The following is a 5,636-nucleotide window of genomic DNA, read 5'->3' on the forward strand; positions in this document are numbered from 1 at the left end:
CGGATTGGATCTCGTTGAATCTCAGCTAGCTAGGGGTATTGGTGATTTCTCATGGGAGCTCGTCAGATTAGCCGAGTAAATGATTTCAAAATATGGAGCTAACAAGGATTGTTGTTTGACTAAACATTCTCCCCTTCCACCTTTCTTGTTTGATCCTTGTTTAGGCGTCTCTTCTTGTTTAGGCATCTGATAGCTCATGAATGAATCCTGTCGTGGGGAGCCGCTGCTACACGAGAGGGCAAGGGAGAGATGATGGAATTGAACATTACATTTAATGTAATTCCATAACGTTACAAGGTTGACTTTGTAAAATCTACCAACAGTTCTTATTATGGTAAGATCTGATACCTTTAGAGCATCCCCACTTGTCTCCCCGAAGAGGCTCCCGAGCGCCGTTTTTCTCATCCGCGGCGAAATTCGGCCTAGTCGCGCCCCCGATTCCTCGTTTTCCTCGGATTTGGGTCTTCATTCATCCGGCGAGCCCACGCCATCCCCCGTCCCCCGAGGCGCGCTCTGGGACTCCGGATGAAGCGAAAGCGCGCGAAACGCCGAGATCTGCTGCAACAGATCTGCTGCAGAAGTACAAAAACAGAACAGTAGTTATGGTAGAGAGACGATTGGATTTGTGCATGTGTGGAGACACGGGCAGGTATCATTTAGGACAATTCGATCGATTACGAGGTTCATCCTGTAAATATGCCAGCATCCTATCCTTTTGCTAGATTATGTCCCTTCATTTTCTATCCAAAGATCCATAATAGATGGGTTCAGCTGGTGCATGAATTGGGGCGTTTCACTGGATACGTTCTCATGTCACATCATACCTACACATGGTCAAACCATAATCGTCTAGTGATTTCACTAGAACCTGCGACCACAGATAACAAAATTCCTCAGCAAACCTATGGATGCAGAAATGCAGGTACAATACCTGCCTGTGAGGCTGTTGACCACTGAATATGTCTGGGAGGGAAACGATCTTTAATGTAAAATTGTAGCATACAATGTAGAGCTAAAAAGACTTTTTGCTCAGTCCTCCTTTTCTCCAACATTGAACTTCGCAATGAAGAAACCCATAGTATCCAGCGATGATGACGGATCAAACCTCTGGACAAGTTGTGCTTCATGCTCCGTCAACCACTCCCTGTAAGGGCATATGTTTTAGAGTTGTCAGGCAACTTTTACACACACTTGCGACATATAAGTGCCATGAGTAAAAGGTAGCTACATGACTATATTACACATAGTAAGAAAAAAATATATACTTATTAAGCCAACTGCGGACTACTAATCTTAACGCCTGACAACATAACAACTAATAAAACAAATTGTTGATATTATCGACCATAAGATCTTTTAAGAAAATCCAGGATTATAAAAGGACACCAGCCACTTTATGTTTTCCAATAGTCTTATACACAAGGACAGCTTAAGAAACTAATGTAGATTGCTGATGCTACATGAAACGCTTCATCATGTTATTATCCTCACACAAAACCCTGATAGTTTGGCATGCAATCACCAAATAGTGTGCCACACCATAATCCAGGTATCAGGTTCAGAAGCAAGTTGAAACAAAGACATAACAAGAATCTTCATATCTTACTCAGTATATGCCTTGTTGGGCAGCTTACACGAGCCAATAATACCAGGTCCTCCAACTTTTGGGTGCTGAAAAAAGATCAACAATAAATATGGTGTCGGTAATGCAGCCATGAGTCATAGGTTTAGTTCTCTCTAACTACACACATGACACAAGCACTCAGCTTTTATATGCATGCTTATTTGAAACAGAAAAGCAGAGGCCAACCAAAGATTAAAACAGGAACTGGATCAGTGTCCAGATCCAGTACACAGGAGTCCAACAGATATCCACCTAAATGCGCTCTCGTCCATGTCCAGTCCACACTTAGTTGCCCACCGTCCAAATCCATCTACTCCAGGACGATTTCAACACTGGATATCCAAGGCCCAAATGGACCTTAATACTTAAACCTCCTCTCATCCACTCCACGGAGTTTTCCCATGCTAGCCAGGTCAACTAGGGGGAGTTTAGAAAAGAAACGGATCATGGGGCTCGGCTGCCAGACCTCGACCGCGCCCAGCTTGCCCACCAGAGCTCGTGCGGTGAAAAAAAGAACGTTGTAATCCAGCTAGCTAGTGCGCAGGGTGCCCCAGGCATAGTTGCCAAGTTTCCGAGATGGTGGGTACGAGTAACCAGAATCATGGCTGCCAAAAAATAGGGAACGGCAAGGGTATACATCACTGGAACGTACCATTCTATAGGTGATACGCGACTCGGATGATTTTGGGAAGACGAACCCGGTACGATACGATGGATCGAGGCAGATGGAGGATACGATTGGAGGGAAACCGCGTTTTCTTCCATAGACTTCTCAAATCCGGCCGGTGGCACATCCACGCGTGATTTGGTCGACAGCTAGGGGCCCACGGGAACACAATAGTCGCCAGGCAAGTCTCCAACACTCCCGTGAATTAGCTTCCGTCCCATGCCAGATTGTTCTTTTTGAAACGAGAACCTAGCATATGGGGGTGGCTGAACCTGGGTCGAGTACCGACTGTCCAGGGACAAGTTTCGGCCATCAAACCGTACCGTACCACACCTCATTCCTGAATCAGATTCCAGGTCAACGAATCCGTAACGAGGGACAGCCATGGCCCCAGGTTGTGTCGCACTAGTAGGAGGTAGCGCGGGGACTAATGTTCACCGGAGTGGTCGGCGGCAACCATTTCAATGGCGACGGATGCCTCGGCAGCCTTACAGACCAGATCGGAGAATGGGGCGGGAGGGGAGAGGAGATCTCGGGTGGCATAGGAACATGAAGGACATGGGGAGGGACAGAGACGATGCAATCGACGGAGTCGGAGTCGAGTCACCGAGACGAACAATGACCGGAGGTGAGGAAGATGGCTACGATTCACTTAACCGAAGTATCCTCCGACTGATTGCCTCGGAGGGAGTGATCGACCGTGCTAACAAGTTTGGTGAAGTGGCGAAGGTCGGTGCCGGGACTAACTACAGCAGCGACGATGACCAAGATGTCAGCGGTGAGCTCAATGGTCCTCGGTGGAGCAGCTGCGTAGACAGATGGCAACAACGATGGTTCCACCGGGACATGTGTACGCGGTATTCGTCAGTCTTGGAAGCTCCTATTCACCACTTTAAGTGGTGAAATTGTTCAGGGCCGCTTCAGGATTTCGTCCCGAATAGGTTAAATGGGCTAGGCCCATACGGTCGTTGGCCTACTTCACTTTTTCACTTGCGACTGCGATCGATCGGTATTCCAGTTCTCGGTTTTGTATTATTCGTGTTGTTCAGTTTTTCATTTTCGTTATGTTTAGATTTTAAAAATGTTTAAGTTTAAAAAGTTCAAACTTTTAAATGTTTAAGTTAAAAATTGTTCAGATTTATAAAATGTTTAGGTTTTAAAAATGTTCAAAAGTGCTGACGGGAAAAACATAGAAGGACAGTACTACCTAGTGGCGCCGCATTTATTTCAATCCGTGCCCCCATCTCCCTCTCTTCCATGCAAAATCATACACGTGAGCCAAAAGATTCTCTCAAATTCGAAATTTAAAAATGATCTATCTTTCAAACCGTTAACCTGATTAACGATCCGTTTTCACTCTTAGCTTTTTTGCGACGAGATCTTCGAAACTAAATATCATGTCGCTATGTTTTGACGACTTTTTTCCGCCAGCAATTTCCAGGTTACTATCACGTACTTGCCAGGTTAACACTACATAGTTGCCAGATTAATAATAACTTGTTTAATTGTATTTCCATATTGTCGACACATATTTCTGAATTATGCACTACTTAGTCACCCCTCACCTGGTGGTTTAACACACTCTAAAGAATGTTGTTTGACACACTCTAGAGAATGCTATCTAACAATTTAGATCATTAGGATGTTCAAAAGTATGTTAAACATTATCTATAACTATAAAAACAATTATCATGCTAATTGTTTGCCTCTAATCTGGCAGTCGTGGTCACTTAATTGGCAACTGACGTGACGGAAAAAATTTCATCGAAACACGACAACATGGGATCTAGTTTTGCAACCCTCGTCGAGACGAACTTGGCGGTGAAAACAGATCACCAATCGGATTAGCGGTCTAGAAGATAAAATATTTTTAATCAACAAATTTAGCAATTAATGCGATGATGTCATGTTCAGGCCGTCAGATTCTGCATGCATGCATGCACTCTCTCCCTATAGAGAAAAAAGACATGCAAATTGCAGCCGGTAGACAAGGAGTGTGGCGCTTCCATGTAGATTTTCCCAACATAGAAAGGACGAAAAACAAGAATACCAGAAGAATAAGTAAAGCGAAAAAAAGATGTCACTCGAGGAATCCCAGGAAGTAAATGGGCCAGCCCAGAACACCCCACGCACCGTGCGGCACCCTAGATAGGGGTCACATTAGGCGGCGAATAGGACCGCCTTCGTCCGAAAAAAGACCATGAATCCACTGGATATTGGACTGTCCAATATTTAGGTCCAAAGTGTGTTCAATATTGTTGGACCTAATGCCAACTGATATCCATGCCTAGTTGAGGTCTAGTCCAATTGGATCCACCAAATTTCAGTCCAATATCCATTGGACTAAGCTGATCCAGTTCCAGATTTAGTTAAATACAGTCGTTGAGCTTACAAGGAGCTATGCAAGTGGCAAAAATAGAAGGGAGTTGAAATTTGGAATGTCTAAAACAAGATACGATCCCACTTAAAGCGGAATCAAATAGACACACATTGCTTATTTACTAATTTTCAAAAAAAGCAAACTACGTGCACATGTAGTGCCATAAACAGAATCTTCCCATAGATTAATCCACTCCCCGCAAAGACACCACAATATGCAAATCAATGAATTTACCTGTGATCCTAGTGACAGGAATTTGTATGTATCCAAAGCATATCTGACCAAACCCTCGTTTTCTCCTGGGTTAATAGTACACCTGGAAAAGTGAAAAGAACCAAGGTATAGGCGGTAACATTTAAATTGTATATCATCTACACAGTATATCGGCATAAATGACATCCAGATTCTAGATAGAATAATTATGCAAGTTCTGCCATCTATGGAGCAACTACAATTAAATATCAAGGTCTTTCATCAAATAGCAATACATGTATATGGAACAAAGTTGGTCATTTCAATCGCTGCCAATAAAATATTGTATGTACGACAATAAATCTCTGATAGATCACTAGCTGCAAAGTTCATAAAATCCGCTCCGTGTTATAGGATAAATACTTCCTACCCCTCCCATGTCTAATATACTACCATATGGAAGTATATACGATACTTTATCGGTTTGAGTATGTTCCTATATCTAAGATATTTCAAACCAAGTTTGGCGAAAAAAATATGAACGCGTAGTTTGCACTATATATCTAAAATACATACATATTTATACGTAGAAAGTAAGTATACCTAAAAATTTACATAGTACCTACATAGTAGTGTATATACTACCACATTTCTTTCACACCAAACTTGGTTTGAAGTATCTTAGATATAATGTAGGAACATACTCAAACTGATAAAGTTGGTATATACTTCCGTATGGTAGGAATATACTACCGTGAATGATTTAGAAGTCA

At 42.9% G+C, this 5,636-nt stretch overlaps 1 long non-coding RNA gene across 1 annotated transcript; it reads right to left on the bottom strand.

The window, feature by feature from the left end:
* Positions 1–834: 834 nt before the first annotated feature.
* On the bottom strand, positions 835–5,243 carry LOC124685375. The gene is made up of 4 exons (XR_006997421.1): positions 4,906–5,243; positions 1,607–1,671; positions 1,004–1,144; positions 835–868 (listed from the first exon to the last, which is right to left on the bottom strand). It is a non-coding gene; the product is annotated as an uncharacterized LOC124685375 (long non-coding RNA).
* Positions 5,244–5,636: the final 393 nt, after the last annotated feature.

This window comes from Lolium rigidum, chromosome 1, assembly GCF_022539505.1.
Source record: "Lolium rigidum isolate FL_2022 chromosome 1, APGP_CSIRO_Lrig_0.1, whole genome shotgun sequence".
Lineage (NCBI taxonomy): Eukaryota > Viridiplantae > Streptophyta > Magnoliopsida > Poales > Poaceae > Lolium > Lolium rigidum.